Source organism: Oncorhynchus keta, chromosome 12 (genome assembly GCF_023373465.1).
Source record: "Oncorhynchus keta strain PuntledgeMale-10-30-2019 chromosome 12, Oket_V2, whole genome shotgun sequence".
NCBI classification, from domain to species: Eukaryota; Metazoa; Chordata; class Actinopteri; order Salmoniformes; family Salmonidae; genus Oncorhynchus; species Oncorhynchus keta.
This window is the reverse complement of record NC_068432.1, coordinates 31582987-31590477: the sequence shown is the minus strand read 5'-3', so window position 1 is coordinate 31590477 and position 7491 is coordinate 31582987. Positions and strand designations below refer to the sequence as shown.

Genomic DNA, 7491 nt, shown 5'->3' with positions numbered 1-7491 from the left:
TGGATAAGAGCATCTGCTAAATTGTAAAAGGAATGAATAGACCATTTCAGTTTTCAAATAGAAATACGTTGTATTTGCAAAGTATTTCAAGAAACTGGAAAACAAGCAAGTACTTTTATATTCCACAAGTATTATCAGATTAACTGTTTTGTACAGATAATTATCAGACTCAAGTTACAAATGCTGGTAAACACTCAAATACAAATACATTTAGTTTAAATACAAATGAAATACTCACACATAAGCACATCTGATTCCCCTGGCACTGACACTATTTCATAGTGTATATTCAACCAATTTTATACATGAAGATTGTCTATGATTCAACCAGCAGATGGTGTCGTGAGAAAAGTAAATTTTTCTATCCGGCATGCTGATTGGTCAATCCAAGCCATTCAATAACTTTGTGATTTTTAATGATCATCTATATATCTAATTATATAAATTCATGAAATTATCAAATTAAGCAATTATAATATTTTTTTTATGGGAAAGCAATTATATTGGTAGATAGTTCTGCTCAGATTATTTGAATGATTTCAAGTATCATGACATGCCATTATGGGTACTCCTTTAAAGATAATTCAGTGAAAAGTATTCACACTTGCTTAATCTTGGCTCATCAGATCTGACTAATTGGATAATGCTATGGCAGGGCCAGGAATAATCCTTGAGGGCCACACACATAACTGGTGGTTTTACTTCCTCCATCTGATCAGGGACTGAATGAATCAGCCCTGATAATACATTGTGGGTCAAGTCTAAGGTCAATGACATACACTGATCAACTAACTACCAGGGAGGAAAGAAAAACAGCAGTACTACTATACTCAGCCTTGTCTCAGGATGGTAGGTTGGTGGTTGAAGTTATCCCTCTAGTGGTGTGGGGGCTGTGCTTTGGCAAAGTGGGTGGGGTTATATCCTTCCTGTTTGGCCCTGTCCGGGGGTGTCCTCGGATGGGGCCACAGTGTCTCCTGACCCCTCCTGTCTCAGCCTCCAGTATTTATGCTGCAGTAGTTTATGTGTCGGGGGGCTAGGGTCAGTTTGTTATATCTGGAGTACTTCTCCTGTCCTATTCGGTGTCCTGTGTGAATCTAAGTGTGCGTTCTCTAATTCTCTCCTTCTCTCTTTCTTTCTCTCTCTCGGAGGACCTGAGCCCTAGGACCATGCCTCAGGACTACCTGACATGATGACTCCTTGCTGTCCCGAGTCCACCTGGCCGTGTTGCTGCTCCAGTTTAAACTGTTCTGCCTTATTATTATTCGACCATGCTGGTCATTTATGAACATTTTAACATCTTGGCCATGTTCTGTTATAATCTCCACCCGGCACAGCCAGAAGAGGACTGGCCACCCCACATGGCCTGGTTCCTCTCTAGGTTTCTTCCTAGGTTTTGGCCTTTCTAGGGAGTTTTTCCTAGCCACCGTGCTTCTACACCTGCATTGCTTGCTGTTTGGGGTTTTAGGCTGGGTTTCTGTACAGCACTTTGCGATATCAGCTGATGTACGAAGGGCTATATAAATACATTTGATTTGATTTGATTTGTACATGTCTTGAGGGACAGAATTGAATAGCCCTATGCAATAGTGTGCACTAATGAATGATTGTGAATGTTTCAAATTTACTCTGTGCACAGTTACACGTTTACAAACATTATACTATAATAGAACGATAGACACTGAAACAAATATTTTTTTACTTGAATTGTGTAGCCGTACGCATAACATGCTCAATCACATTAGTTTTATTTACCATTACGGTATCCATACAAGTGTTTCACTAATATTCTCTTTCCTGATTATTTACAAAATATTTTACAAACTACCTCACCATTTACATTTTTTTTTACCTCCCCTTAAAGAAATAGACTTCCGTTATTCTCTAATATTTCATATTATAGGTCGACCTAGATCTAATTATAAATTACATCAACCGAATGGAGATAGGTGCAACCTTGACAGAATCTTATGCAAAGATGTTAACCTCTATATCTTTATACATAATCTATGTAGTTATAGAGATGACAACCTCAGCATGGATGTACTGCCCTCTTGGAACGCCAAATGAAAGGCAGGGACGTGAGCTCAGTCCTGAAGCTTCCGTTCAGCCAGCAGTAGATAAAATGATTGTAACAGGTGCTACTCATGGCAAAGCAATGGAAGGTGAAGTAGATAACATTGTTAGTGTTAATGGCCTGGCTGGACACCAAAATCACATGACAGTTTAAAGGGAACCAGCAAATAGCAAAAACAGCCACCACCAACATCAGCATCTTCAGAGTCATCTTCTTCCTTTGTCTGTGGGCGACATATTACGCCAGAGTCACATCCCCTATAGCATTACGTATCCATAGCTTCTTAGCAACGATAATGTAAGCTATGGAGATGATAGAAAGTGGCAACAAGTAGAGGAGGAAAAACGTGGCCAGGTCCAAGTACTTCCAAAACACATCTGACGGCTGTGGAAAGCTGGGCAGACACACCATTCAAACCTTTCTGTGATTAGGGAAAAACAGGATGTTTGCTTAGTCTCTACTTTTGGAAGTAAGTAGTTATGGTTTTATAGAGGCTTATATTAGTTATTATAGAAGGTAAAAGGTACATTCAAAATCAGAGGCTGTGTTGGCTAAGAATGACTGTAATTGGGTTTTACTAAACTCTGGAAACAGGAGCCATTTATTAGTGTCTAAAAGGAAGCATAAATATTACTGTATGGTACAGATTGTCTGGAGAAAATATGTAATTTACATAAATAGATAATATTGCTCCCTTACCCAAAGTCAAACCACAGCAGCTTCTGATAAATGGCATGAGGTAGAGAGAAACACGAGGCCGTGACCCAAATCATGCCACAAAACATTGATATCTGCTGCCTCATCGGATGCATAACTACCTGCAAAGAAAATGTGTTTAACTGAAATCATTGTTTAATTCAAGTTGAATAATCTTTGGATCCCGACAGCATTCGCACTTTTGGAAGACATAACTTGGACTGTAGACTACAAAAATCTATTCCTGCTCTTTTTCCGCGATCCATCAAACACATTTGTTTGGTGTGTCGTCATAGTGGTCTCTGACTTGTGGTCAGACTCCCTCAGGCGTAAAACAAACTTGCGCCATTTTCCAATACTGATTTGAATGTCATAAAAAAAAGTGTCACATTTTTTTTCGAAAAAATCCTTTCTGAATTTAAAAGTAATCCTCGAAGTAGTCATCTAGTTTTTCAAAAGTATCTGTAATCTGATTACAATATTTTTGCTGGTAATGTAACGGATTACAGTTATCGTTTTTGCAATCCCTTACATGCTCATCTGTCACCCCAGACAGGCTCAAGCAAATACATTTGAATGGTTTATAAATATTATTTCAAATCACAACAAGAGTAGACTAACAGTGATGCTTACTTACGGACCCTTCCCAACACAGAGAGAAAGAAATGAGATAAATAATAGAAAAGTAATAACACGTAATAATACCTATGATGAAAATTACAGGCCTCTCTCGTCTTTTTAAGTGGGAGAACTTGCACAATTGGTGGCTGACTAAATACTTGTTTGCCCCACTGTATGTCTTCTTCTAATGCCTCTTAATTATTATTTTTTATTTTTTTATTTAACCTTTATTTAACTAGGTAAGTCAATAAAGAACAAATTATTATTTATAATTACAGACTACCCTGGCCAAGCCCTAACGACACTGGGCCAATTGTGCACCGCCCAATCACGGCCAAGGCCTGATACAGCCTGGAATCCAACCAGGGTCTGTAGTGACGCCTCTAGTACAAAGTGCCTTAAACCGCTGTGCCACAGGGAGCCCTGTGTAGGCTTGAGAGCCCATGTAATCTAAAAGTAATGGAATGTAATCAAATAAAACTTTATCTGTCACATGCTCCGAATACAAGTGTTGCCATTACCATTCAAGAAGAGTTAAGAAAATATTTACCAAATAAACTAAAGTAAAGAATTATCAAAAGTAACACAATAACATAACAATAACAAGGTTATATACAGGGGGTACCGGTACCGAGTCAGTGTGCGGGTGTAAAGTTTAGTTGAGGTAATTTGTACATGTAGGTAGGGGTGAAGTGACTATGCATAGATAATAAACAGCGAGTAGCAGCAGTGTACAACACAAATGGGGGTGGGGGGTCAATGTAACAGTCCGGTGGCCATTTAATTAATTGTTCAGCAGTCTTATGGCTTGGGGGTAGAAGCTGTTCAGGATCCTTTTGGTACCGCTTGCTGTGTGGTAGAGGAGAAAACAGTCTATGACTTGGGTGACTGGAGTCTCTGACAATTTTATGGGCTTTCCTCTGACACCACCTATTATATAGGTCCTGGATGGCAGGAAGCTTGGCTATTACCTTACTGAGTTTGGGTAATCCAAAAGATACATTACTGATTACAATTTTGGATGGGTAACTAGTAACTGTAACAGATTACATTTAGAAAGTAACCTACCCAATCCTGAGTATACCTTTACCTGACTGATTGAAGACTCCCTTTGAGGCCAAACAACAGGGTTGAATTAGTCTAATCTCAGAGGAAATCACAATGGGAAAGTTACTGTATGGAAATACATACAGTATAGTCATATTGGGTGGTTTTGGGACCATGTCGGTAAATTACAACGATATTCAGTGTTACTGATGACACATGACACTGATGGGTGATGACTACATATTTTTTGACTGCCATTTCTATGCAGTATGTGAGTCACACACTGCTATCTAATCACAAGATAGCACAGACATCCGCTCTTATTCTAGCTCATATGGCTTTGTGAGCACAGGAAAGCATGTGGGACTGACAGATAAAGGGTGGTGTTTTATATAAGTATCCAAAGGCAGGTTATTGACCATAATAATAGGCCTTGTAAAAGCACAGAGTGCAAGATAAATAAGTGATATATCATCCCTATATCTCCCTTAAATAGTTGAAAGCAATGTTTAGACTCTGCTTCATATTAGCACAAACTCTCCTTTAATTTCCTCTGTCATAACTGATTGTGCTGAGAATTATAGAGCAATGTGCCACCACTCACTGTTCCTGTGCATCACCCAGTGATTACTTTACATTGGTAGTAGTGGGTCAGTCACCCTTACACATAATGCAGGCCATAAAATGCATAGAAACCTGATGAAAAGTTATCTATATAAATGCAATCGTAATTCCATTTCTATTCATTCCTATTAATCAATACACATCGTCTATAAATATACTAGGGACCTCAATGTTTTATAACCCAGTACTTATTTAATGCAGTATTTAATACAGAGACACACATTTGTTACACAGTGTACTAAGTTCCATCATACAAACTTACACAAAATACATGAGACATTTGTGACAGTGCGTGATCAATTGCACATAATCACACATAGTAGATAAAGATAATCATTTTCACATAATCAAAATGTCTTGTCTCTGAGAAAGTCTTAACAGTGAAAGTCACTTGGAGGTTAATGAAGTGTTCTTCTTTGAAGTTAGTCTGATGGGAGATGCTCAGCAGACAAGTGACCCCTCACTTGGGGTATTTGACAAACTGACACCCTGTAATACTGAGTGTCCAACTCAGCTTGACAAATACACTAAGTGGGGGGCCTGCTCTCACAGTTGCAGACTATGAACCTGTAGTATGAACAGAAGAGACATTTGGGTAATGTTTAAACATGAATGTATTCCATATCCAAACAATTAACTCCAGGTTATTTTTGATGTAGTTTTTTGTTTTGGTGTACTTAACTGTACTTCAGTGACACCAGTGGACCAACACATTTCAACTGTTTGTTTAGGGTAGATAAGACTTCCATTCATATCTTCATGAAACTACAATTATTATTTATTTAACAAAGCAAGTCAGTTAAGAACAAATTCTTATTGTCAATGACAGCCTAGGAACAGTGGGTTAACTGCCTTGTTCAGGGGCAGAATGAGAGATTTTTTACCTTGTCAGCTCAGGGATTTGATCCGGCAACCTTTCAGTTACTAGTCCAATGCTCTAACCACTAGGCTACCTGCCTCCCCAAGTCAAATAGAAACAATGACTAAAGAAGACCCATTACATTTAGAAAAAGCAATACATTATACTGTATAATATATTCCAAAATTGTGCAGATGTTTTATGTAAATGTAATGAATTAGAAATGAAACCATGAAATAATATAATGTTATACCTGAATGATTTGACCTCTAGTTGAAATGGTGGATGTTTAGTTGGTGCCCCAATGATTCCTTAGTTGAGTTCTCTCCTTTAACCAAACAGCGACAGGGACGCTGATGATACTGTGCATCTGACAACACGCCTGATCATTAATAAGCCTTAACATCACAAAGAGGAAGCTAAAATGAGGAAGACAACTGCAAGGCTAGTTAGCAGGAAATATCTGGAACAACAGTGACAACATGCCATGGTTGTGAAATGCTTCAGATGGCAGTTTGAAATTGAGCCACTTTGTCAAAACAGTTTCAGAGATCATGAAATACATTGTGGAAAAGGAATTAGCTCTTGATGAAAGTAAAAGCACATTATATCTTATTTTGCTTTCAATAGTCCACAGCTACTGTGACAAACACTATATTACTTACAGTGCATTCAGAAAGTATTCAGACCCCTTGACTTTTTCCACATTTTGTTACGTTACAGCCTTATTCTCAAATGGATTTAATATTTTTCCCCTCATCAATATACACACAATACCCCATAATGACAAAGTGAAAACAGGATTTTAGACATTTTTGCAAATGTAAATAAAAAACAGAAAAATGTTATTTACATAAGTATTCATAAGTACCCTTTACTATGAAACTTGAAATTGAGCTCAGGTTCATCCTGTTTCCATTGATCATCCTTGAGATATATCTACAACTTGATTGGAGTCCACCTGTGGTAAATTCAATTGATTGGACATAATTTGGAAATGCACACACCTGTCTATATGAGGTCCCACAGTTGACAGTGCATGTCAGACCAAGCCATGAGGTCGAAGGAATTGTCCGCAGAGCTTAAAGACAGGATTTTGTCAAGGCACAGATCTGGAGAAGAGTACCAACATATTTCTGCAGCATTGAAGGTCCCCAAGAACACAGTGGCCTCTGTCATTCTTAAATGGAAGAAGTTTGGAACTACCTAGATTCTTCCTAGAGCTGGCTGGCCAGCTAAACTGAGCAATCGGGTGATCGATGGTCACTCTTGACAAAGCTCCAGAGTTCCTCTGTAGAGGTGGGAGAAGGACAACCATCTTTGCAGCATTCCACCAATCAGGCCTTTATGGTAGAGTGGCCAGACGAAAGCCACTCCTCAGTAAAAGGCACATGACAGCCTGCTTAGTGGACTTTCAGGAGTTTGTCATCTTGGTTGCTGTGCTGACCATGGCCTGTAACGAGTTCTTTGTAGATAACCTGAATTAATGAGTTTGGAAACAGTCTGTGACCTCGGCTTTCTACTCATTATTCCTTGTTAATAAAACAAACATGTACAGTATGCTTTCATT

General features: G+C 38.5%; 1 long non-coding RNA gene across 1 annotated transcript; it reads right to left on the bottom strand.

The window, feature by feature from the left end:
• Nucleotides 1-5234: 5234 nt before the first annotated feature.
• On the bottom strand, nucleotides 5235-7110 carry LOC127906319 (uncharacterized). Its single transcript, XR_008060888.1, has 2 exons — nucleotides 6175-7110; nucleotides 5235-6015 (listed from the first exon to the last, which is right to left on the bottom strand). It is a non-coding gene; the product is annotated as an uncharacterized LOC127906319 (long non-coding RNA).
• Between the last annotated feature and the right edge of the window lie 381 nt (nucleotides 7111-7491).